This window comes from Diceros bicornis, chromosome 22 (assembly GCF_020826845.1).
Source record: "Diceros bicornis minor isolate mBicDic1 chromosome 22, mDicBic1.mat.cur, whole genome shotgun sequence".
In the NCBI taxonomy this organism is placed as follows: domain Eukaryota; kingdom Metazoa; phylum Chordata; class Mammalia; order Perissodactyla; family Rhinocerotidae; genus Diceros; species Diceros bicornis.
This window is the reverse complement of record NC_080761.1, coordinates 26,824,124-26,851,746: the sequence shown is the minus strand read 5'-3', so window position 1 is coordinate 26,851,746 and position 27,623 is coordinate 26,824,124. Positions and strand designations below refer to the sequence as shown.

At 39.9% G+C, this 27,623-nt stretch overlaps 1 long non-coding RNA gene across 7 annotated transcripts in view; it reads left to right on the top strand.

Annotated features, from left to right (window-relative positions):
• Nucleotides 1–27,623, top strand: part of LOC131420031 (uncharacterized) — a 128,937-nt gene that overhangs the window by 82,362 nt on the left and 18,952 nt on the right. For 4 of the 7 annotated variants that reach the window (XR_009223446.1, XR_009223443.1, XR_009223441.1 and 1 more), the window contains exons 4-10: nucleotides 15,219–15,425; nucleotides 15,721–15,831; nucleotides 15,964–16,069; nucleotides 20,421–20,511; nucleotides 24,525–24,860; nucleotides 25,381–25,654; nucleotides 26,853–27,087. This is a non-coding gene — a long non-coding RNA (uncharacterized LOC131420031). The remainder of the gene's footprint in view (nucleotides 1–15,218; nucleotides 15,426–15,720; nucleotides 15,832–15,963; nucleotides 16,070–20,420; nucleotides 20,512–24,524; nucleotides 24,861–25,380; nucleotides 25,655–26,852; nucleotides 27,088–27,623) is intronic. The other 3 variants (XR_009223442.1, XR_009223444.1, XR_009223447.1) reach the window with 3 other exon arrangements.

Below are 27,623 nucleotides of genomic sequence, written 5' to 3'. Positions count from 1 at the left end.
TCAACGTCATTTGTCGTTAGGGAACTGAAAATTACAATAATAATCACACTATACACCTATTAATATGGCTGAAATTAAAAAACTGACCACATCAATTGCTGACAAGCATATGGAGCAACGAGAAGTCTCATTCATTGCTGGTGGGAATGGTCCAGACACTTTGGAAGACAGCTTGGTAGTTTCTTACAAAGCTAGACGTAGTCTTATCATACTATCCAGTGATCGAACTACTACATATTTACTGCTTTGACAACTTTAGTTACTAATTTGAAAACTTATATCCATACAGAAAACCTACATGTGAATGTTTATAACAACTTTATTCATAATTCCCAAAATTGGAAGCAACCAAGATGTTCTTCAATAGGTGAAATGATAAATGAACTCTGATACATCTATACAATGGAATATTATTCAGCAATAAAAAAAAGAACTATCAAGCCACAAAAAGACATGAATGAATTTTATATGCAACTTGCTAAGTGAAAGAAGCCAGTGTGAAAAGGCTACATATTATTTGATTCAAATTTTATGTAATTCTGGAAAAGGCAAAACTATGGAGATGGTAGAAAGATCAGTAGTTTCCAGGGACTCAGGGGAAGGGGAGAGGGTTGAATAAGTGAAGCAGAGGGGATTATTTAAGACAATGAATCTATTCTGTATGATAACTGTAATGGTGGATACATAATATTGTGCATGTGTCAAAACCCATAGAACTTTATAGGACAAAGAATAAACTTTAATGTATGCAAATTAAAAAAAATCATTTAGTAGATTGGAGATCCCAGGATGAAATGCAGAATTGTGACAAAACAATATAACTGTATTACATGTGTATTAAACAACCTTACTGAAGGATGTGGAGGAAAAAAGTGCTGACCTAAGTAACCTTGGAAATGAGTGAATTCTAGAAGACTAAAGGCAAAGGAACTGTACATAATCACTGTACTGTAGTTGATAAGGTTGTTTCCCATTGGAGTACAGGTTAACAATTCTGATACCACTATATATGCATACTGGAATTCAACAATTAAGTAAATAGATGGACAGAGGTAGAAGCCAAGTTTCTCTCTGTTGGAGTGGGAGGTTACAGATAAGCAAGAGGAGGAGGCTGGAATCATCCATGTGATAATGAATTCGAGTTGGAAACATCAATATGGACTCATGTTAGCTTAACGTAGATACAGATGCTTACATATAGAAATACTTATAGATACATGTATATACATGGGTTGGTGTACACATGCATATATTTTCTTGTTCTGTCAACTGAGAGGGCCTAGAAGCAATGACACTTCTGTAGCAATGAGCACACGTAGCACCCAGATCTTGGTTTCTAATAACATTTTCCAACAAAAGGAACAAGAACTTGGATAAATGGCTGATTCTAGGACTAGGGTGGAAAATATACAAGATGCGCATGGAGCATCTTTTAGTGCCAAGAAGTAAGAAAGTGCTCAGGAAAACAACACAATGATGGGGGTATGTCAAAGGGACACAGGGCCAAAAATGGCCAAAACTGGAACATTTGAGCAACAAAATAATGTTGCATTGAAACCCAAAGTAGAAAATAAATAAATGGATCCATACTGAAATGAATAAATTACTGAATAAATAAATCGAGGAAAATAGACAAATTTCCTGTACCAAAGAATTCTAAAAATTTTATGTAGATAGTGTGCTCTCAAGGAAGTGGAATATAGCTCCCCATTTTTAAAGTGTGGGTTGAATATAGTGACTTCCTTCAAAACAATACAGTATGAAAAAGAGGAGGAAAGAGTAACTTTATACTGGAGAAATTTGACAAGAACTGCCTCTGCCAAATGACTAGGGTCAACTTCAGCAGTGATTAGTCGTGTTGATATATGTACCCTTGATCTAATGAGATGAGAATGGATTTATCTCTATGGTCTTCCTCCCACAAGCACATAACCCCAGTCTAATCTTGAGAAAAACATCAGACGAATCCCACTTGAGGGGCATTCTACAAATTATCTGACCAGTTCTCCTCAAAACTGTCAAGGTCATCAAAAACAAGGAAAGTCTGTGAAACTGTTACAGCCAGAAGAGCCTAATGAGACATGACGACTAAATGTAATGTGGTGTCCTAGATGGGATCCCGGAATACAAAAGGACATTAGGGAAAAACTGGGGAAATAAGAAAAAAGTATAAACTTTAGTTAATAATAATGTATCAATATTGGCTCATTAATTGTAACAAATGTACCACGCTAATATAAGATGTTAATCATAGGGAAAACTGGATGGGAAGTATGTGGGAAATCTTTGTACTCTCTTTGCAATTTTTCCATAAACCTAAAACTGTTCTAAAATAAAACGTTTATTTAAAAGAATTTGCAATGCCTGGGTACTCTCCTGAGATTCTGATTTAATTTGTCTGGTGTGTGGCCTGACCCTTGAGACTTTAAAAATCTGCCCAGGTAATTCTAATATGTCTCCAGTGAACCGCTGCTCTAAGGGAAAGGATGGTTTTTACAAACAAGATGCTTTTTCTTCCTTCTCCTTTACTTAATTATAATAAATACTCTGACCTTGTCTGTGGTAAAATAGCAGTGTGACTTAATGATTTTGGTTGTTTGAATACAGCAGTTCTTTAAATGTACTGACAGTGATATGGAATTTAAAGAATGATAAATCCCATTAAATAAAAAATCTTGTCCAAAAAGCTTAAAATACCATAAACATCTTAGGTAAATAGACAGTGAAGGGCAGACTATGCTAAATGTATTGTCTATTTAAATCTGTACACGATGGGAATGCTTTTCATTTCTCTCTGCAGTTCTGTGCCATATGTACGTGGAGGTAAAACATCCCCTAAGTTTTAGGTGCAAAGGTTTGGCTTTAATTAGGTGGTAGGCTTATTCACCAGGGTTTCATTGTGACAAATGAGATAAAAGCATCACATGCTGGCAAACACAGCTTAAAGGTTCAGGAACTGCGCACTGAACGAAGCCGTCTATCTTCCCTGGGCAGAGAATCCGGCAGCAGTGGTTCCTAGGGGTGGTATCTGGTGCTGGAGATGATTGGCTCCACCAGTCAGGGAGGAAGGGATCCTACTGACCCAGCACGCAGATGAACTTCAGTACAGAGACAGAGGCCAAGAGGCAAGGAGTCTGCTTCCTCATGCACAGACGACTATGGTACCTAATTTGGAAATGGTGAGACTCTATTTTAGACTTACACTGTTTACTTAAAACCCCAACAGGCCAGGAAATTGCTTCATGCACATGAAAGTATGAAAAAGATTTATTTTCCCTATCATTTTTCTTCCTCAGAAATGGTCATTAGTAGGAATTCTTGCTTTGTTGAAATCTGTAAGAATATTAACCAGCCAGAAAATATTTGTTGATTCTTACGCTATTCTAGGCACTGAAGAAGATATTTAAAAAGTTAAAAAATAATTGTGGCCTTTTACTCCTTCATCCAAGCAATGCTTAATTGAGTGTCTATTACATACCAGGCATCTGTGAGGTACTAGAGATTTAAAAAAGTAAAACAAAAAACTAAGATTGGTCTCCTTTCTTAAGTAGCCCATAGTCCAAGAACTTACTGTCTGGATCAGTTGTTCTCAACTGAGGGCTATTTTGCCCCGAGGGGATATTTGACAATGTCTGGAGAAATATTTGGATGGCTCTACTGGGAGAGTTGGGGGATGCTAGTGGCATGTAGTGGATAGAAGCCAGGGATGCTGCTAAGCGTCCTCCAATGAACAGGACAGACACCCACAACACAGAATTATAGGGCCCCAAATGTCAATATGTTGAGGCTGAGAAACCCTCCCAACCCACAGGCCTTTCACTAAAAAGAGAACACACTCTTCAGGCGTGAATTAATGAAGCAAGCCTTAAAGCCACCTCCTGCCCTCCCTTTACCAGGTGGGCTTGGAACAGGGGAGAGTTTCTAGCTGAGGGGAGAGTAAGTGTTACTGCTGTGCCATTCAGGCGGGCTATGGTGGCACTGTTCAGAGGAAGGTCAGTGATTCCACCATCAGGTCCCAGCAGTTCTAACTGTAACAGCCCAGGCTAGAGGGCACATCCAGTTACATCAGGCTGCTCCAGAGAGATGATCGAGTCTTCTGCTTTTTACTGAGAGCAGCCAAGTTTCTACTGTCAACCTCGGATATGCACAAGTCCTTTCAAATGCTATCATTAAAAGCCAATGACACTCTTATAATTTAAACATAGCATCTGCACCTAAGTTGAAAATTTCATATCATCTTACTTATATGTATGTATTAACTATAGTTTAAATGTAAAAAGTGGCCTTACAACTGTGCTGTTCAATATAGCCACTAGCCACACCTGGCTACTTAAATTTAAAATAAATTTAAATTCCTTAGTCACACTAGCCACATTTAAAGTGCTTACTAGCGAGTCACATGTGCCTACTGCTACCGAACTGGACAATGTAGATATAGAACGTTTCTATCATCACAGAAAGTTCTATTGGACAACACTTACAATGTCTTACAAGCGATTTCTAAGGATCCTCACCAATATACACAGTTACTACAAAAAAAAAAAAAGCTTGTTGCCTAGCAGCTGAGGCACCCAGGCAAATGCTTTGTATTATCTCATTATCATTGTCTAGTAGAAAGACAGACATATGCTGCTGGGGGGACCATCTCTTGTCAGACATGGAATTTTGTGTAGGGTTTATGTAATGCATCTTGGGTAACGTATCAGACGATTGAAATAGATTTTCCAGAAGGTGTAACAATGTAAAATTCAAGTAGATAACCCCTATAAGGCATTTCTGATTTAAGTCAAGTGTGTATTGTTAAATATTAATTCCATTAAGGTATGTCAGCAGGGAATTAAGATATGTGACCCAAATATATTTCTTTCTAGTAATTGAGTGTAATAGAGAACTAGCGCTCAGTGGATCTCTACTGGGGATGCGGCGGGATGAAGGGAGGAGGGGAGGATCAGGATGACCCGGGCAGCTCAGGCAGAATGCATAGGTTGCCATCATGTAAGGTTTTGCAGAGTGGTGGGGTGGGTGGGAAAGTGGGTAGGGAAGGTCTTGCACATGTACATTTTGAAAAAGTTCCCCTTATAATTCCAGTGTATCCAATCAGGGTGAATATTGTTTAGAGATATGAAAAGATAAATTAGTGTGCCTCTTTTCCATTGTAAGATGGTTGGGGGGTAGGGTGTGTGGCTTAAAGAAGACATCTAGTCCCCACCTCTAGATATGATTCCATACAGCTTGTGTGGGCCCAGGTTTCCACTCAGTTCTCTCTCACTGTCTCTTTTAAATGACCCACTGGTTGTTCCCGTCTACCACTCCCCCTAGGTCATTTAAAATGATAGACTGGGTTGAGAACAACTGCCTTAGGCATTGCTTTCCAATATCAGGTGTCTCTAGCAAACCTTTGCAAGCTGTATATCACAATCTGTTCTTGGATGCATTTTCTGATCCGTGCCTAGAGTGAAGATCTTGTGTGCTGCTGATCAAAGGTGTCACATGCACAGAGAATGCATTGGCCAGAGAAGATACTCAGCTGAGGAAAGTCAGGAGCCCCCTTTGCATTTTTTGCTCAGGTTGAAGGGTACAGAAAGATGGGCCATGGGTGTGTGAGCAGGACTAAAAATATTCCCCAAAAGGACCAGACCAAGCCCTTGGATAACTGTTTAGCTTGAGCATTTAGTTTAGTCCTAGAGCTTGGCTCACTTTTGTTATGTTAGGTGGCTATTACTAACTATAGAGAAGCCTTACCAGTCCATCAGATTGATAGCTAGCTCTGCTGATAGATAGGAAACTTCAACACTCTTCCCCCTCGACTGTCATTTAAACTGGAATTTCAGATCATATTTTCAAGGCTTATTAGCCCTGAATACATGTAGGTTTGTTTTTCACTTTTGTTTCTTCTGTTAACAGCCCTACTACATTCTGCATTTTCTTTATCCCTGGATTCAAATTTTCTCCTGGTGGAAATCCAGTGTTCCCTATGATATGTAAAATGCTGATCACTTAGGATTTTAGAAGCATAAGATGGGACTCCTATCACTGGGGAACTATCCAGAATATAAAATCCTTTTGGTGGCATGGTGTACAACATATGACATAAGCAAAAATATCCCACCAACCCCAGCAAATGTCCAACCCCAGCTTCCTCCTCTATTTAGGACATCAAGATCTGTTGGTTGTGAAGTAAAAAGAAGGGATGAAACTGTGTGGAGACTGGAACAGATTGTAAATCAATAGTTTAGCTTCCATCTCTAAAAAACCTTTGTGAATGTTATTGCTTTGAGTCTGCCTGTGCCTGGGATGTCAGAGTTGTGAAGTTCTGGAAGCCAGTCAGGGTTGTCTTCTCTAGGTTGTCCAGCTAGAAGGGGAGGAGAATCTTAAAGCCATGTATAGTTTTGGCTTAAAAACATTCAGTAATCTCTCAAAAGGAAGGAAGGAAAAGAGAAAGAACTCTAGAATGGCCCACTAGAGACAGCGTCATTTGTTAACGAATATTGAGTGTCTGTTACCTGCCAGACACTGTGGTAAAAAGTGCTGGTGTGGCATGGTAAAAAAATATATTTGGTCTTTGTCCTGGTTCTTGGCACAGAACTCCTAAAATCCTTGGAATTTCTAGAGTGGTAGGAGTGTTTCTTGTATTCTAGTGAGGTGACTAAAGATGGGGGTGGGGTGGGGTGGAGGTGGAGAGGGGTGGTGTTACTTAGATAACTTCAGGATAGGGGCTGGTCACCAGAGGAACCAACCATGTGATTAGAGGGTTAGAATCATCAGTCCCATCTCCAACCTCCAGGGAGAAGAGAGGGGCTGGATATTGAGTTCAATCACCAATGGCCAATGATTTAGTAAATCCTGTCTATGTAATGAGGCTTCTAAAAAACTATGAAAGAACAAGGCTAAGGGAGCATTCAGGTTGGTGAACACATTGATGTGCTGGGTGGGTGGCACCCTTGGAGAGGGCATGGAAGCTCTGGGCTCTCTCATCCCTCCATACGTTGGCCAGTGCATCTCTAACATTTGGCTGTTCCTGAGTTGTATCTTTCATAATAAAATCATAATAGAAAGTAGAGAGCTTTCTTGAGTTCTGTGAATTGTTCTAGCAAATTATTGAACCTCAGCGAGGGTTGAGGGAACCTCAAAATTTGTAGTCGGTCAGGCAGAAGTGTGGGTTGCCTGGGCACCCCATTTGCAGCTGGTGTCTAAAGTGGGGGCATCTTGTAGGATTGATTCCTTAGCTTGTGAGGTCTATGCTAACTCTGGGTAGTTAGTTTCAGCATTGAATTGAATTACTGGACACCCAGTTGGTGTCAGAGAATTGGAAAATTGATTGGTATTGGAATGATGTGGCTGGGGATAAAATGGGGAACAAGAACAGATGTATTTCTGCTCTTACAAAATTTACAAATATCTCAATGAGTTTGTTGGGTTATTTAGCACTATGCCAAATATTATCCAATTGCCCTCCAGATCTAGTCATCATGGTCTTTAGAGGCTGACCCTTATGGACCACATCCGTGGGCACCTTGCTTCTGTCTCTGGTTGGCTTTGACCAATGGGGAGCCCTGGCAGGAAACTGGAGGGAGGGAGGTGAGTGAGGTCAGGGTATTTATTCCCCTCACTCCCACCTTATGAGGATGCCTTGGGCTGTGTCTGTAGATGGAATACCACTACTTCTTTCAAAGCAGTGTCCTCTACATGGCTTTCTCCTTCCAGGTTCTGGTAACCACTCCTTCTCCTTGTCTCTTTGTGCCTAGGGGTGGGAACAGTGCTTCAGCTCCTGTTGCTCACAATCCCTTGTGGTTTTATTACACCCTAAGTACACCTTTGTTAAAAGTGCCTTATTAAATAAACCTCCTTTGAATTATCCTGATTTTAATGTTCCATCTTATTGGGACTTGGACCAATACAAGCACTGTCCATTTAAATGTTGGGTTGATTCTCGCTGAGTATGTTTATTTTTGTTTTAATATGGTTGATGCTTGGCCAGCCATTTAGCTGCTTCTTAAGAAGGTCACCCTGGTGAGCAACGATAAAATCAAGCATAGAATAGAATGCTTCTCTTCGTGTTTCCTTTGGCAGGAGGGTATTCTTTCAATAAGGTAAAGAGAAGGAGAACTACGACGTCAGTTCTGTTTTATAGCATTTAGAATTGCAATTTCAGTTGCCAAAATGCCCTTCTTACCCATTATGATTCTGGCTTTGATACTATATTCCAGGCTTTGAAGAGGCATTAATAGCTTGGGATTTGTACCAAGATGATACATGCTGGTTAGAGGTTGATAAATGTTGCAAAAAGTTGTGTTGTTAACTGTTTTATTAGGGAGATGGAACAGGATAGTAGCACTTGGAAGTTCCATGATTTGTTTGAAACATGTTTCCTTTCATGGTAAACATTTGAGAAAGAACGTGTGCACACACCCAGAAATGGGTTGTGAAAAGAGCACAAAATTTGTGCTTTTATTGTTTACAGAAGTTCTGCCATGGGGAACGATGTCATAAAATTTACATTTGTTATCGATTTTTTCATCTGAGCCCATCTCAGCACCTTCTTTAGAATCTATTATAAATCAATTTTTCCAAATGATGGGTTTCTTGTAAAAAGATAGAAACTTATAAGTTTGTGGCCTTTCAGAGGAGTTACTTTGAGCCTCCTTTCCTCCTTATTTTGCTTCCTAAAGTCATTACTGAAATATAAATTAGGATGGCCAGACAGGATTACCAAAGATGGCTTCAGCCTGTCTCTAGTCCATTGATCCGTAGATAAGATGGAAAGCTTTTCTCAGAAGATGGTGCCTGTTTACGTCTCAGGAGAATTGGTGAGAGGCCGTCTTCATCCTTGGTCATTAACCTTTAGAGAAAAAGCAGTTTCAAAGGTCATTTAACCCCAATGCTATAGATGAGGAAACTGAGACCCAGAGATATTAGAAGACTTACCCCAAAACACAATTGCATTAGTTTGCCAGGGCTGCTGTAACAAAGTACCACAAACTGAGTGGCTTAAAGAACAGAAATTTATTGTCTCACAGTTCAGGAGGCTAGAAGTACAAAATCAAGGTGTTGGCAGTGTTGGTTCCTTCTGTGGGCTGTGAGGGACGGATCTGTTCCATGCCTCTCTCCTTGTTGTAAATGGCCGTCTTCTCCCTGTGTCTCTTCACATCATCTTCCCTCCGTGTGTGTCTGTGTCCCAATTTCCCCTTCTTATAAGGACGTCAGTCATAGAGGATTAGGGCCTACCCTAATGACCTCATTTTAACTTGATTACCTCCATAAAGACCCTATCTCCAAATGAAGTCATTTTCTAAGGTACTAGGGGTTAAGACTTCAACATATGAATTGTGGGGGCACACAATTCGACTCATAACAACAACTGTCTAAAGACTGACTAGAATCTTGGTCTTCCGATGCCCTTATTAGTTTTTTTCCTATTATACTAAATGTCTTCTAATATTCTTGTGCCCACTGTTGCAGAGAAGACCATTTGTTTTTTCACAGAGGTAGGCTATACGGGTGTGGCTAGAACCTCAAATTTTCTCAGACATTTCAAATGATTCAGTTTAAGAGAATATAAATTCAAAGTAAATTTAGAGGAGTAAGGATCCTTATTAAGATAGCCTGAAAATATTCATCTTGGGGATAAAGATAAAAAATGAATGTTTGATTATTACATGGCTGATAATGTTGAACCTTTCAAGTTAGAGATGGAATTCTCCTAGACATTCCATAAACTGCAGTTTATATTATTAAATTGTGATGATAAATGAGTTTGTCCATTTATTTTCCTCTTTGACTTGGATCTTTCGGTACCTGGAAAAAGGCTTCCAGGGAAGCAAGCTTTCCTTTCAGATGTCCTATAGATGAAGCTTTGGCAGAACCATTGCCAATCCTGGCATTTAATTCTTCTAAAATCATTTTGTCAGTATAAGGATGCTTAAAGCGTATAAAGGTTACGAGGCAGCCAAATTGATGCCACCTACCTTAGGGAAATCTTTGCACGTTGCTAGGCAGGATATTTTTGTTGTGCTGTACTAAGTGGTCTTTTAGGGGAGGTGGATCTAAACAAGATAAGTTTTAGCTCATGTATGACGTCACTGAGGTTAATGTGGCTTCCTCATCCTTGCATTAATGAAAATTGCTTTGATTAAAGGTTGGAACAGAAGAAAAATGATAGGGTGTTGAACTCTTCAGTAATGACTACATTCTCCCTATTCTTACATGGACTAACATGCTCATTTAGTAGGAAGTGAACCTGATGATCAGAGAAATAACATGATCAGCTCAAGAACACAAGTACACTTCCACCTAGACCAATGTGTTTTTCACCCAGGACAGCAGCTGTGATGTAGAACTCAAGAACAGTGGACTAAGGGGCAGTCCTAACTATCTGGTGACATTCACAAAAGGTACACATAGTTTGGACATGGCCTACTTAGCCAAGTCACAGAATATGCCTCTTGTACTTAAAAGAGGTAGTAGTTTCTAGGATTTGTCCCCTCCATCCAGCAGTGTTTCCCAAAGCATGTCTCTTGCATCACTAGCCTTTCAATATACGCCAAGGAAAAAAAAATCATTGGTTAAACAAATTTGGAAGATGCAACACATTACATCCCTCTCTTAGCTATTCATCATGCATGTTGGAATGTTGAAGGCTTTGCAATGTCTTGCAATGAAGAAGCCATTTAACTTCCTTTAATTATTTGTTTCCAAAGTCATCTGATCATGGAACCATTTGTTCATGTAAAACTGTAAGTTGCAAGCAACACATTCTGAGAAATTCTGTCTAAAATTTGCATAAGTTGGGGCCTGCCCTGTGGCTTAGCGGTTAAGTGCACGCATTTCGCTACTGGCGGCCCGGGTTCGGATCCCGGGCGCGCACCGACACACCGCTTCTCCGGCCATGCTGAGGCCGCGTCCCACATACAGCAACTAGAAGGATGTGCAGCTGTGACATACAACTATCTACTGGGGCTTTAGGGGAAGAAAAGAAAGGAGGAGGATTGGCAATAGATGCTAGCTCAGAGCCGGTCTTCCTCAGTAAAAAAAAACAGGAGGATTAGCACGGATGTTAGCTCAGGGCTGATCTCCCTCACAAAAAAAATAAAATAAAATAAAATAAAATTTGCATAAGTTGAAGAGATATATACATTGAAAAAGAATTTAGATCAAATTCGTAGATGACAGAGCGAGAGATCTACAGAGATATCCCTAGAGATACTAGAATGACAATCCTTAAAATCTCCCACAAAATGGTCCTTGTGCCTATTAGCAGGGATGGAATACTAAGCTGGGCTAGCCAGGCTTTTCCTTCATTAGGATCTTTGTTATTTGTGGGAGTTTGGATGGCTGTTTATGTGTATGTATGTAGGAGTGTGTGTGTGTGGCCTGGATAATCAAATGGCTTAAAAAAGAAAAAAGTATTGGGCTAACAACCAGAAGGCGTTTTGTTTTTGGCCTTTATCATAGATTTGTGATGCGACATCTCAGCAGTTCTGTTCCTCCACTAGTTAATATGGGTGGTATTGCACAATCCCCCATCCCTCTGTCACAGGCAGACTGTTACTACCCGGCAGGCCTCTCTGTACACTTGGGATCTCAGCAAATACTGTCTGAAGGTGAAGAGGAGGAGGAGGTTGTCAGGCTGATGACATCATGTCTAAGTGTTTGGGTCACCTCGGGAGGAGCAGAGTGTTTGGTGCAAAGGGCTGCATGTTCCCGAGGGAGGTGTGAATGGCTTGTCTGACACCCTACAGCAACCAGGCAGCACGGCCTGGTTGGCTATGTAGAATGTTGGCAGTTAGATGCTCCTATAACAAAGACCCTTTGGTTTTAAATGACAAAAACTGTCTTGAGCTAGCTTAAGAAAAAAGGAAAATATATTGGGAAGATATTTGAGCCTATGAAGGAATTTAAACAATTTGAACAGCCAAATCTTAAGAAAGTTCAGAGGCATGATAGCTCAAGGGATCTGCCCTTACCTCTCAGTTTCTGTGAGTCTGAGCTCTAATTTTGGTTCAAATGTCCACTCTAGTCCATTTAGTTATGACACATCTCTTTGTTCAGGAGAGTGTGGCAATACCTCCATCTCAAGGAAAATAGGTCCTTTCTCTACCCCAGGGGTTGAATTGTGACAGTCTAAACCCGTCGTAGTAATCTCATTTCCCTTTGTCAGTAATTGGTTGGGGAGTGGCCATGTGACCCAGTACTAAAGTAGGAGATGTAAGTAGAAAATGGCTGGAAATGGATACTAGAAAAGCTTTTCTTTTCCCAATAAAAACGAACAACAGATTCATGGGGCATGGCTCTTTTTCTCTTTGCTTTTCTCCTTCTTCTCTGGAACTCAGACATGATGCCTGGTGGTACAGCAGTCATCTTATGACCATGATGTGACAAGCACCAGATGAAAGTTTTGTGCTAGGAATAGAGGGTGCAAAGGAGAAAGACCCAAGGTCCTCCTATGGTTGAGCTGCCAAACTGACACTGGACCACACACCTTCTGATTTCTTCTTATTTGAGAAAAATGATAACCTATTTGTTGAAATCACAGTGCATTATAATAAGTTGTTGTTATTATTTGCAACCAGAATCATTCCTAAGTGAAAAAATTATGTAGTATAAATATAGATGTTGAGAGCCAATCCCTATGGATCAGAGAGTGATCTTGAATGGGAGAGTGGATAGGGGATGGCTCCTGAAACGGTGAGATATTCAAAAGTGCCTGTGAAAGCCACCTGGAGCATGGGAATCTCACCACCACTGCAGAGCACAGAGAGGGAAACCCTCTTTGTGCCAGGACACACCTGTCCTGGATAGAATTAACCAACTAATTAATTTTACTTATTTTTATTGATCCCTTACTATCTGCTAGATATTTTTCTAGGTGCTGGGGACAGATTGGAGAAGATAGAGAAAATGCTGGTTTTCATTAAGTTAACATTCTAAAGGGAAAATAGAGAATAAACAAGAAAAATAAATGAATGGAATCATTTTAGAAAATAAGAAGTGCTATGTGAAAGATAAACTGGAGTGCTGTGAAGGAGAGTGTTGGGAGGGTATGTTCATGGATGGCCTAAGAAAGTGATATTTGAAATGAAAGTTGAATTGCAGAAAAAGCTAGCTGTGTGAGACCTGAGGGCCAAGGTTTTTGGGAAGAACAGCCAGTGCAGAGGCCCTAGGCAGGAAGGGTCATGACCTGCTAGAGACACAGAGCAAATCGTTAATGGGTGTCTACTTCATGGTGATTCGAGAGGCCACCCATGCTCATCTCTTTGTAACCATTCTGGCCACTCAGCTCATGGGCGTTATGATGTATCTTGAGGCTGCTGACAGGGCTACATGTTGCAGAGGTGGCTTTTCCTATCATCTGCTTCAGGCTGTCAGAGCCCATAGGATGGGATGGCTTGGGGAGGGTGTATGTAGCAGACTGTGATCGGAGTGACTGGTCATCCCTTCCCTTTGGGAGTGGACTCATCATTCTCAGCCACGGCACGTAGGCTCCCCAGGGGGCTGGCTTCCCTTGGCATGGGGTCAGCGCGATTCTGGAGGGACTGGCAGAGCATTCAGCTGGCACACAGCTGCTTCAGGACCATGCTCCAGTCACTCCCTCAAGTTAACAGTTGCCACATGTGATGTGTCTCCCTGTGGAAAGACTAATGCACAGAGGCGGGAAGCCTGGGAGGGCCCCCAGCTCTGGGTCCCAGCCTGCCACGGCTGGTCATGCCCAACATCATTTTCAAGTGATACTTACCAGTGAAGCAGTCACATGAGATCACAGGGCTAGAAGCTCCCTCAAAGGTCATCCTGTCCTGCATTCCTCATATGTCTGATTACTCAGAACAAAAGTGTTGGAATGCCACCACCCCCACCTCTAGCAGGTTGCCTGCTAAACCAGATATCCACTTAGTTCCGGTAGAGAATCCAGTTCTGTTTTCTCTAACACTTGAACTTGGGGGCAACTAGAACCACTGTAATTATGTCTCTGGTCTGTTAGGTTTCCTCTGGGGTCCTGTGTGATGGGTGGGACCCTAGGAATGTGATGATTGTTTACCTCAGAAGGGTAAGATGGCCTGGAAGACCCAAACTACCATTTAGAAACCTGGTTCACTTCTCCCAGATCTGGGACAAAATGAATCACAAGTTATAAAAGTTGGAGGAGAATTTGGTGATTAATACCCATTCTCTTATAGATGGAAAAAACAAGGAAAAATGACTTGACCAAGGTTAATAATAATACTACAAAGGAAGGCTCTTTGGGGTCCATGTGGGTCCGTCATAGAGGTTTACAGCATGTTGTTGTAATGTGCTGCTTTGACTTATGGAGCACAAAGAAAAAAAAATCTTGTGTGAGCTGTGTGTACAATCAAAGTTCTCTGTCTCCCTATCTGATCTGACTCTCACCATCCTATGTAGTAGACATTCTTTTTCTCATTTCACAGACAAGGCAAATGAATCCATTTAGTTAGTAAGTGGCAGTACTGAACCCAAGCTTCAGCCTTCCGACTTTTATCCAATATCATTTCCAAGTCTGCCTCCACTTTTGTTCTCTGGGGGTTGAGGGGCAAAGCAGAAATTAGCCATAACTTAGGGAGGGTAGGATACATAGGAGCCCTGAATCAGATGTTCTAGGTTGCTAGGAGCTCTAAGGAAAGGTTTCTGATTTTTAGCTAACCACCCTCTCCTTCACTGGTATGTGAATAATTCCTTCTTAGAGCCCCTGTACCTGCAGCAGGGGCCCCATGGCTCCAAACATAACTTGGTGCTGTCATCTTAATAGCTGCCTCTACTTATTTTAAACACCACCTCCCAGACACATCGTGACACATAAAAACCCAGGCTGTTAGAACCAGCTGGCTGGGTCCAGTTCTGGGCTCTACCACTTACTCTGGGTGACTTGAAGTATATTCTCAGTTTTGTTATCTGTAAGATGGGACTAGCAATAGTACCTTCCTGAGAAGGTGGTGAAAACGAAATGAAGTAAAGCATCTAGAAGAGTAAGTGCTCAATAAATGTGAATTGTTGCTACATTTACTCTCAATTCAATGGAAGGAATTGTGTCCAGATCTGAGTGTTCTCTAGCAGTATGAAAAGAATATGTTCATAGTTCATGATAACTGGTAGGCATTCCAGGGAGAGAAGTATCTAAAAGATACAATCACATACAGTTCACTGTTTGACTCCAGAGGGTGATCTGTTCCAGGTCCTCTACTACAAGGGTTATCTTTTCTTTCTGTCAGCCTCACCCCCTCCAACCGCAGAAAGCATTGGCTTACCCGCCTGAAGAGCTAAAGCTGACCTGGAAGTCATGCTTAGAGGAGAAAAAGAAGTCAGAGTCTCTTATGTAACTTGAAGAGTATAAAGGATCCAATGATAAAAACCACTGCCCGGAACTTTTCCAAAGCACAATAAATCTCTCTGCATAAGAGTCTCCAGTTGTTGCTAAGGTATCATTTGTCTTCTTGTTTTTGTCTTGAGACAAGAAAAAACGTTAATGAACCCCCTCCCGTTAGATTGTGTATTTGTGCTTAAAGGCTATAAAAATGCTACTATTTCAAGTTGTTCCCATCATGTAAAATACACCTGATGTTCGTTTGATGGTTTCTCAGCAATTTTCTGATGTTAATTTAATCACTTCCTGTGAGGTTGTCTATTTCCTCACGCAGAGTGGATGCTCCCCCTCCACTTTTCTGTTTCTCTCTCTCTATCTTTTTATTTTGCTTATACTGTTTGCATATTTAGATTATCTGTCTACTGACCTTTCCGTGGCTCAGCATTTTGTTGCAGTGCATGAGCTAACTTGGAAAACAGAGCCAAGTGACAAGCTGTGAAGCAACGGCTCAGCCTCGCAGAGTGAGTGTGCTTTGTGCTATTTCTGGCCAGAGCAGATGTGGCCTGGATGGACTTTGGGGAACAATATCTCTCAGGTAAAATAAATTACTAAGATTAGGACCAACATGATGCACACCCTTCGTTTGCAAACAGATCATGAATGGGGAGCCATGTGGGAAGAAGACTGGATTGGGAATCAGTCAGGATCCTGCGCTGGGTTTCTCCCAGATTATCCCACCAATCAGCCATCTGGTCTCAGGTGAGGACCTGTGACTTACAAAAAAAATTTTTTTAATAAACAAAAAAAAATCAGGAGACTATAGTAACAAAACTGTGTGTGCCACCATTGAGTTCTGGGCAATTCTAACGTTTTGATGAGTTCGCTTCAGACCTAGTTTTCTTTGTGGATTCCTCTTTAATCCCATTTCCCTTCCTCCCACCCCAGAGGTAAACACTGTCCTGAATCTGCATGCTTTCATACTGCTTCTGTGTATCTTTCAACAATAGGTACTGTAGTTTTGCATGTTTCAAATAAATGGAAGGACACTATACATATCATTCTGCAACTTGTTTTTTTGAATTCAGCATTAGATTTCAGCAACATAGCTCTGGTCCATTCGTTTTAACTGCTATGCGGTCCAATGTGTGATGAACAGACCACTCTGTATAACCGTTCTGCTGATGAACAATTAGATTGCTTCTAATTTTGCACTATTATAAACTATGCTTCAATGAGTATTCTTGTACATTTCCTAACATACAAAAGCTTCTCTAGGGTAGCATTATTTCAAAATGTTTCGTCTACACCCACAGTTAAAGATACACTTTACATGGAAGCCCAGCACATACATGTGCTTCATTTGTGTGGGTGTACACACATATGTAGAATAAAAGTTTCTCAAAATAATACTCATCTTTATTTTCTATTCAGTTATAATCCAGTTTAGTCTATTTCACACACCAAAAAACATGCTGGTTGCAATTTACTGAAGTAATTCCATGACCCAATGGTGCATCTCCAATGAGAATGTGAAAAATACTGTTCTGGGACCCACAGCTACACGTGGACTCGCTGGGTCATAGGTGATCCCCGTTTTCAAATTGAGGAGTTTGTGTCCTTGTGAGTTCCTTTTGTACATTTACAGGGATAATTACGTTTAGCTAGCATTCTAAGTGTTTTTAGGAGGAGGCTCTTCTGGTTATTTAGTGTGTCACATGGTGGGAGGAAGTCCTGCTTTAAGCTTTCTGGGCTTCAATTTTTTCATCTGTCACAAGAAGCCAAAACAAAACAAAAATATTGGTTTCTTCAGTATTTTGCAAACTGCTTTCTCTTTAGCCCCAGGGCCCTGGGGAGGACTTTGTGGTCTGCCACAGTGTGTGTAAGTTGGGGGGTGTTGGGACAGGGAAGAGGAAAGAATGAGTAGGTGGAGTTCTGGGTCTTTCGCCATAGTCCCTGCTTGGGGAGCCCATTTTAATATTCATCCAGTGTATTTCCATTAGATTTAATTGGCAAAAGGGATGTGCAGCTTGAAAATATTCTTAAACTATGGGTATAGATGTTCTCAAAGGCTCTTTCCAGATCTAGACTTGAATGACAATAACTTTTGAGTCTCTGGACCATTTAAAGTTGCAGCCAGAATTAAAGAACATGGCGGCTTAGGGTGTGGGGCTTTGGCAAACAGTGTTGGTCCACCTGAAAGTCTACAATTCCTCCTGTCATTGTAGAACCTGACTTGGATAGGATGCTTGTCGAGTCCTAGAGGGCAACGAGTTAGGGGCACTCTCTGCCTGGGGCTGCCACTTGGGGACAGCTATTTCTGTTCTGTCATATGGGCTTCATCCACATGAGGCTGCTCTAAAAAAATTTGTATTGTGCTTGTTTATTCTGTAAATAAGGGCCTAGTGTAAATTTTTCTGAGCTCCATTTCTGCCCCAGAAACTGTTCCACATGCTCACCATAGAGCTCATTTGCTCAGCAAGGTACACATACAGTTAAACCATTATATTCACAGAGATGAAATTTTATTATCATTTTAATGAAAATATTTGGCTCCTCTCAGATTTATTTTTGCTTTCTCAAATATAGTAAGAGCATTAAAAACTGGTAGTAACTTGGTAGTATGTGACTTTGGAGTGGGCATATGTTATTTAATTTATGTAGAATCTGTGATCCTTCTCCTAATACACTTGCTTTCTCTCTTGCTCTCTCTACCTCCCTGGGCCTGGATGACTGCCTCCTCTCAGCTTCTAGTCCCTCCCTTCAATTTGTCCCCCTTGCATTTCATCTTCCTTAATCACTGTTTTCATCACATTACTCCTAAGCTCAGAAACCCTCAAGGGATCTTTATTTCCCACCACATCAAATCTAAAAGCGGCTGCCTGTTTTCAAGGCTTCTCCAAATCTGTTCTTTCCTTACGGCTCCAGCTTTATTTCCTTTGCCAGATGTGGTTCTGGTTCCTGTGGTTTAGAGATAATGGAATTTTTGTACAGCGAAAAAAGAAAAAAATTGAAATCTGCATCATTTTTCTTAGACACGGTTCAGCCCAGTTCCCTTAAACAAAAGCACACATCAGCAATGATTGTTTACCTCCCCACGGGCCATGTGAGTGGACTGTGGGGTCCTCTGGGGGCAGCGGGTGGAGGAAAGCAGTTTATGCCCCACTCTCTCTCCACTTACTGGGAGAAGATTAGACACTGAGAAAGGTGACTTTATTCACTGGAGTAGTTTGTGAAAACTCTGCCATTTTGACAAGATAGGCAGAATGCAAGCAACTTAGAAGCCAAGTATAAAAGATATTAAATTTCAAGCCAAGAAGGGCTGGTTCAAAAACTTGTAAAGAGGTACACCCTGCAGAAGGCAAAACGCAGCAGATCACAAGGCCCCAGAAAAGATGCTGGTGGGGCTGGGAAACGGAATTCAGGAGAAGGTTTCCCTATCGGAGTAGGCTTATCATCTCTGTGAGTATAATTTATTTTCAACTTTTTGTTTCTTGTGGAGTGTGTGCGTTTAATGGTCATTTACTTTATTTTTCTATAACTGTTGTGATAAATCCTGGCTCTTCCCCTTAGTAGCTCTAAGATCTTGGGCAAGTTTCTTTATCCATAAAGTGGAGGTAATAATGGTACATAGTATATGAGGTTGTTGTGAGGACTAAGATAATACATGTAAAGAGCGTAAAACATGGTCCAAGACAAAAATATTAGCTTTTATTCGTATCATCATAATTATGATAAGTATGCATAAGCAGCTCTTTATTTGAGCACCTACTAAAGTTCTACCTTCTTCCAAATACCTTCAGGTGAGCTCAGTTTAGCAAACATTTACTGAGTGCTCAATGTATGCCGGGCACTGATGCAACACTAATGATACTACAAGGAAGACATTGACTTTGCCCTTGAGTAGCTTACCTTCTAGCAGGGAAGGCAAACCTATAAATAGATTATTTCAGTTTAAGGCCGGGCAGTCCAATATAGTCACCATTAGCCACCTGTGGCTACTGAGCACTTGAAATGTGGCTAGTCTGAACTGAGATGTGCTCTACGTGTAAAATACATATTGGATTTTTGAAGACTTAGTATGGTAAAAGAATGTAAAACAGCTAATAATTATTAGGGTGGTATTGATTCCTGTTGAGATGATAACATTCTGGATATGCTGGGTTATATAAAATACATGATTAAAATTAACTTCTGTTTCTTTTTAATTTTCAAAAAATGTGCTAGAAAATTTAAATTTATGCGGCTCCTGTTATATTCCTATTGGACAGTGCTGGTCTAAGGTGATACAGTGGAGATTAAAACAGGGTGCTATGGGAACACAGAGGGGCGGGGCGCATGTCAACCCCTGGGGGTTGGAGGCTGCCTCGAGGAGCAGATGAATCTGAGCTGAGTCTTAAAGGATGAGTGGGGGTTATCCAGGCAGTGACAAATCTAAAGAGCATTCTGGATTGAGGTAACAGGAAAGGCCTGGAAAATACGGTGTTTCTGGGGCACTGGAAGCAGTTGGTTGTTCCACAGCAGAAAGTATTGCGAGTTGAGATGTGGAAGAAGATGAAGCTACCAGAGAAATGACGCCTGGTTTTCATTAACAACCAGTCAGTATTAAGGGCTCTGGTTCTTATTAATGAGGTTTGGTTATGTTTCCACTACTTATTTGTTTGAAGTTTTGGACTGTATCAGCTGCTGAAAGTTGGAAGTTTATGTCTATACAAGAATAGGACTAACCTGGAGGATAGGACTAATGAATGCACATATGCTACTTGGAAGGCAGAAGGTCATTTTCTTCTCTGCAGATAGTCCTAAAGAGTGGATAGGCAGCCTAAAGTTGCTGCCTAGAGTACGGGCCTAAGGAATGAGAATCATATAGGAATTTGAGAGTTTTTGATATGTTCTGATTCATTGGGTCCAAGGAGAGCGTACATGACTACATTCACACCCATTTATCTGTCAATGAATTTCAGTGGGACTCCTTCCCCCAAATTCCCACCAATAAGGAATGCAATCATTCATCAGATTATATTAATTTGGAAACTCATTATACCCATTCTATCATGAATCACCCTCAGCTATTCTGCCTTTAGGAACTAATTATTAACTGGGTACTTCATAGGTTACGCCACAGTCGGTGAAAGAGTAGCAGCAAACGATGACTGAAAACCTAAGTGGATGGAGAAGCTGCAGAGTGAGAGGGCATCTTCCAGGTCTGTATCTCATTCTTTAAAGTACACACACGTCTCATGCGGATCTTGTGAAAATGCAGGTTCTGATTCATTAGGTCTAGGGGTGGAAGCAACAATCTGCATTTTTATCAAGCTCTCGGGTGATGTCAATGCTGCTGGTCCATGGACCTCACTTGAAGTTGCAAGGTCTTAGAGTCTGTTTAGTACAGTCCTCTACCCAGGGCTGAAAACTACATTGCGATAGCCCTGATGAGTCATTAGAAGCCTCTGTAGGAAGACCTCTGGTGTGCCTCACCTCCCCCTCCTTTGCGGAGCGAGTCTGCTTGTTGGAACAGTTTTTCTTGTCCCTAGATGCTATCTGGGAAGTTTCTGTGCATTGGTCCTTGTTCTATTTTTGGAACCACTAAGAATGAATCTAATCTTGCTCATGACAGCCGCTTGGAAATTTGAAGAGCATTTTTATATTCCCCTTAACTCTTCTTTTCAATGGATTAAATCTCTTCATCTCCTTATCTCCTTTAGCTGTTAATCATAGAACCCTCTGGACTCTCCCAGGAATCAGACCTCTCCTAACTGAGTACAATGTTCCAAGCTTTATCTAAACATCAAAGAGTAGAATGGGGCTATTACCTATCTGGCTGTTGACTCTCTACTTCTGCCAGAGAGTCCTCAATCGTCTTGGTTGTTTGACAGCCACATCAGACTTTAGATTCAGAATGAACTTGGTTGATAAGAGAAAGCCCTGTTTTTTCTCATTGATTGCTACTGACTCAACCAGCACTTTTGGAGTTGATTTTTTTTTTTAAGCTGTGATATGTTGTTTTCTAATTATGAAATAAATATTTGGAAATTTGGAAAATGTGAACAAGCAAAATGACCGTTATTAACATGTTGATATATATAAACCAATTTTTTAATGCATAGGGATCCATATGTATTGTCAATGGCATTTTGCAATAGCATTGAACTATTTTTTGTGAACATGTTTCCTATGTTTTCATTAGCTACGTAATATTTAATCATATCAACGTTTTTAGTTTATTCAACCAGTCCCTTGTTGTTGGACATTTAGGTTGTTTGATTTTTTTTTTTGTCATTATAATCAATGCTTTAATAAACATCCATGAACCTAAATTTTATACACATTTTTGATTAAGGTAAATTCCTAGAGTGAAATTACTGAGCTAAAAGATAGGATATTTAAAATTTTTTAGTTTATTTTATATTTGTCATATTGTCCTCTAGAAAAATTGTACTATGTGTATATTACCACCAACAGTAAGAGTGCCCATTTCTCTACACACTTGCACCCATAATCATTAAAAAAAAAGTCTTCGATAGTTTGAAGAACAAAAACAAATAGTATGCCATTATTTTATTTTGCGTTTTAATAACTAGTGAGATTGAACATTTTTTTCATTGTCTATTGCCATTTTAATTTCTTGTTTTAGGGAATTAGCTTTTCATATCTGTTGATCATTTTTCTATTACGGCATTTTTCTTTTTCTTAATGGCTTGATTGCTTGTAGTAGTTATTTTAGTGTAAAGACTATTTATCCCAAATAATTTTCCCAGTTACTTGCTTTTTAGTTTTGTATTTCCTGATAACTGGAATGTGTTCTGGATTGTGTCTTCTGTCAGATTATTCTTGATTTATAGGAAAGTTATGTTTTTTGTGTATGTGTTATTTAGCTTGTGAGCTTGCTAAACATTCATATTCATTTGAATCATTTAAGTTAATTAAGAGAATCTCATCTCTTTTTCTTGTCTTATTGTATTAGCTAGAAATTCCAGAACAATGCTAAATAATAGTGATGGTAATGGACATCCTTGTTTTGTTCCTGACTTTAATGTTTTATTATTAAGCAGGATACTGGCTTTTGTTTTGAAATATATATCAAAGCAAATATATATTTAAGGAAATATCCATTTATTCATATAGTTTCACAGTTTAAAAGTCAATAATGGGGCCAGCCTGGTAGCATAGTGGTTAAGTTTACGTTCTCTGCTTTGGTGGCCCAGGGTTCGCAGGTTCAGAGCCCAGGCGCAGACCTACGCATTGTTTATCAAGCAGTGCTGTGGCAGGCATCCCACATACAAAGTAGAGGAAGATGGGCACGGATGTTAGCCCAGGGCCAATCTTCCTCAGCAAAAAGAGGATTAGCAACAAATGTTCGTTCAGGCCTAATCTTCCTCAAAAAAAAAAAAAATCAGTAGTAAATGCTGAATTTTATCAAATGTCTTTTAGCATCTGTTTATATGAATGGGGTCTCTCCTCTCTGTCTTTTTCTCTCGAAACAATTTTAAACTTACAGAAAAGTTGTAAGTACAGTACAAAGAACTGTTTTTCCTGAACCATTTGAGTATGTTGCTGACATGACGCCCCATCAGCCCCGAATACTTGAGTGTATGTTTTCTACAAACAAGAAATATTCTCCTACATTACTGAAATACAACCATCAAAACCAGGAAATAAACACTGACAGATATATTGTTATCATGCAATCTTTAGATCTCATTCAAGTTCTGCCAAACGTTCCAACCTCTAACAGCTAGGGGCTGGAGTTTTTAACAAACATGTAGATGTGAATTATATCTCAATAAAGCTGTTATTAAAGAAAAGAATAATATAGTGCACTTACTTGTCAATGTCCCTTTAGTTTCCTTCAATATGGAACCATTGTTCACATATATAGACAGAACAATTGTTCAGTCTTTGCTTGGCTTTATTGGGCTTGACACTTTTGAAAATTACAGGCCAGTTGTTTTGTAGATTGTTCCTCAATTTTAGTTTGTCTGATGTTTCCTCATGATTACGTTCAGGTTATGCATCTTGGTCAGAAATGTCGTAGAAGGGATACTGTGTTCTTCTTATTGTACCTTGTCAAGTGGGACATGACTTTGATTTGTCCCATTACTGTTGATGTTCAATTTGATCACTTGATTAAGGTGTTATCTGTCAGTTTTCTCTCCTGTATTCTTTTCTCTCTTAAATTTTGTTTTGTATAAAGTTACTTTGAAAGGGTATAAATATTCCATTCTTCATCAAACATTTGTTCATTTATTAATATCAATGTGAACCCGTTTTCAAATTTAATTTGTCATGTTATGATCCATTACTAAAATAACCTATTTTGATGTCAAATTATCCGTGATTTGACCAGCAAGAGCCCCTTCACACTGGCTCTGTGTTCTTATGGTGTCTCCCTTTCATCCTTTGAGTGCCTCCTTACTCTCTGGTATGAGAAGACGCTCTGGTTTCATCCAGGCAGTTTCCACTCTGCCTCCCACAACCCTAGAATCAGCCACTTTTCCAAGAAGCCTTTGTTCCTCTTAGTGAAGAATGATATTTAGAAACTAAGAGTTGATCTCTAAGGTATACTAACTGCTCTTTAGGTATCACTGCTTCTAAGCCCCTCTCAGTGGACTGAGCTAGAGAATATATGTATGTTTATGTGGACAAACACACACATTTATGTCTATGTGATTTTACTCCTTATCTGTCTGTCCATCCATCAAAAGCCCTGAGTTTATGGTGATACTTTTACTCCAATCCAACTCCATAGGTTTATTCTAGTTTTCTCCCTTTGTATGTTTGTAACTCCCTTTTCTAAGAGTAAGAAACCTGACTTCTATTATCCTTAAGACAGTTACCTCTGTGATCAAGCCATTGTGTTAAACCAGCCTTCCATCTACCACCACTGCTCTTTCCCCATGTATGCCCTTCTCACACCACTCAAGTTCCAACACACTCCCACTTCTTGGCCGCAGCTAATGGCTTTTGGACTGAATTGTTCAGGAAAGGAAGGGGGATAGAATGAGAAGGAGGAGAAAGCTGTTTTTCTTTTGAATTATAATTTAGTGAATTATACTAATATTTTTCTAATATTGACTCATCCTTGGACTTTCACAATGTGCCCTGCTTTGATTTTTCTACTTGATAAGTTAATTTATTTTGCCGATCTGAAAAAGCTTTGGGATGCTAGAAATTTTCTTAGACGTTCCCTTAATTTTATTCTCTTTGATTTCTACAGGGGGAATACAAGGCTTTCTCTTGACTTCTTTGCATTGTTCTAATGCCTTTGATTTTGGAAATGCTACCAGAATGATGGCTGCATTTTTAGTGGTGGAAATTATTGTTACATCTCAGAAGCAAGGAATCAGAATACCTACTTTCTAGTGGTGATGTATGACTCTCATAAAATCCACACCATTATTTATAATACCCTAGTGAATATTTTCATAGAAATGGAACATAGATTCCTAACATTTCCTGCGATTTCCAAAAAGAAAGGAAAGAAAAAAAGAATTTGACTAAATGCCCATTTGTTAGCCCAGCATGGGAAGGGACCAGCTTTAAAGAATAATTGGTGAGTAAACCAATACCAATACCACTATCCTTCATTTCCTGCATATCCACCTGACAGAAAAGAATTTCTTGGAGCCCACAAGGTGGTTAATTGAAAAGATAAATCTGCTTTGGAAAGCATTTGCATTTTAAGTAGAGATGGAATTTGGGGAAGTGCCATGTAGGCATCTATCATTCTACAAATCGTAATTATTTTCAGTGACCTGAAACCTGGAACAGGTTATGATGATTAAATAATGTCCATAGTTTTGCTCTTCGGGAATGCCTTTGTGCCCCACCTGATCATTACCACACTGCCTTGGCTCCTTTAGACCTAAAGTGCAAAAGTTGCTTATATTTATCTGTGTAGTTGGTTAAATTTGGAGACAATCATCTTGCAGGTTTGATTTTCTTCCTCTGAGAGACAACAAAGCCTGGATTGCTATTCTTTTTATATTTCATTATTCACACTTTCTTCTCCATCTCCCACCAACCTTCCCACCATTTCTGTTTAAAGAATGTACTATTTTTTTCTTGACTAGGTGACTCCTTAAAAAACATTTGAATATGACAAAAGCTGGCAAAAAAGATGAGGGAAGAAAGGATGACACGTTTTTGTTACGAGGTTTGAATTTATCTTAGCATGATCAGTTGGCTGTTGGGGAACTGTGCCCCCCTGTGAATTGCATGCTTCAGTTATGTCATTGGCTCTGGTGACTCACAGAGAGGATAATCCAGTTCTCCAAATAAAGAAGTGTCTGAAAACAAAGAATAAAGAGAAGTTGCATTTTGGAAGCACGCTCGTTCATAAAACTGGTAGGTCACATTCACTTCAGAGTGCATTAACTGGAATATTGTCTGAGCCTGTCATTAGAACATTCATTCATTCATTTAACAAATATTTGCTGAGAGCCTTCCATTTGCTGGACCCTGTCCGAGGTGCTGGAGATGTATTAATAAGCAAAGACAAATATGGTCCTTGCTGGTAAATTTAATTGGTTTTCCAGAAACGAAAGCCTTGATTTTTAAAATTTGCCAATTTCTGTTGTATAAATACTCCCACACTAGCCAATTTCAAGCTATTCATGTTCCGTATTGCCTGGCACATGGTAAGAGCTTAAAAAATGGCTGCCATCACTGTCATCTTCATATCTTGATCATAGTTATCATCAATAGGCTTGCTTTAACAACATACTGGAAAGAAACTCATGGTTACAGCAGAAAATGTCTAAGATATGTACTTAAGGGTGTGTATGAATAAGAGTGTAGAGAAGCAGAGAAGGATCTGAAAGGATGGCTACGGACTGGATTTGATATGGTTACCTCAAAAAGATGGGGATTGAGGGTAAGTTAGGTAACAAATGGGACTTCCCTTTTTCTTTTTTACTAAAAATCTGTAAAGTTTGCTGTTCATGAGTATGTGTTACTTTTATAATTTTTAATGAAAGAATTCACATTGCCCAAGTTGAACAAGCTTAGCTCTCACATGACCCTGGTCAAACAGTTGCCAAATGCATAGTGGATACAAGGCAGTTACAGTGTGTTATCTGACTCTCTCATAATATGAATCATTGTAGATGGAATCATTGCTGAATGATTGTTAAATCGGTAAATATTCCAGTTGCTGCAGAACAAACCACCCCAAAACAGTAGCTTAAAACAATGACAGTGTTTATTTTGCTCAAGGATTTGCAATTTGGGTGGGGTGTGGTGGGGACATTTTGTTTCTGTTCTACTTGGCCTCAGGTTGGGTGACTGGAAGGCTGAAGGATGGAGTCACCTGGAGAGGCACTCACATATCTGGTGGTTGATGCTGGCTGTTGGCTGGGACCACCATGGGGCTGTGGTTGGAACACCTATATGTGGGCCTTCCATGGGGCTGCTTGTCTTCCCCACCATATGGTGGCTTGGTTCCAAAGGCAAGTGTTGCAAGACAGAGCCAGGTAGAAGCTTATCAACTTTTATGACCTAACTTTGAAAGTCACACAGCATCACTTTCTCCACATTCTCTTAGTCAAGGTAGTCAAAACACATTGCCCAGGTCCAAGGAGAAGAAAAATAGACTGTACCTCTCGATGGGCAAGTAGCAAATTTTGCAAGAACGTGTGGGACCAGAAATGTTAACATGGTCATTTATGGAAAATACAACCTGCCACAATAAGTCCTCTTCTTTCTGATATCATCTGCACCACATATCTGCAGAGCAAATATGGAAAATTAGCCAGGTCCTGTCAACTGTCCAGCTGAATGTGAGTATTGCAACTTCACCTTTACACCGAAAACCATATTCATGCATTGTGAAAGCTGTAAATTCTTATAGGGGAGACCAAAAGAGTTTTAATATTATGTTTCCCATGCCTAGCAAAGCCATGGTTTTTAATTTCCCTAAAATTGTCAAATTTATCTTAACCTAAAAGGCAGATGGACACGTTACAGGGATGGTGCAAGTTTACCATTGCTCGATCTGACTCAAGGAGTTGGTGAGCTTGTATTATTTTTGTCTGTAAGCTTACTTCTCAAATACAAAAAAAGAGCACAGAAAGGAAATTCATGAAAATGCATGTTTTGCAATGGAATTTCAAATATTGTTCTTAAATGCACATTGGTATCCTCCTTGTTACCTACCAGCCATGCTTTATAGTAGGCTGCGTTGAACTTAATGTGTTGTTTGAGAGTCAGATGCATTTCTCATATTATTTATTTATTAGGATTTGAGTCAACTCATTCATTTGTATCCCCAGGGTCGTTGGTTCTAGGTGGGGCATGCATGCATGCATAGAATATA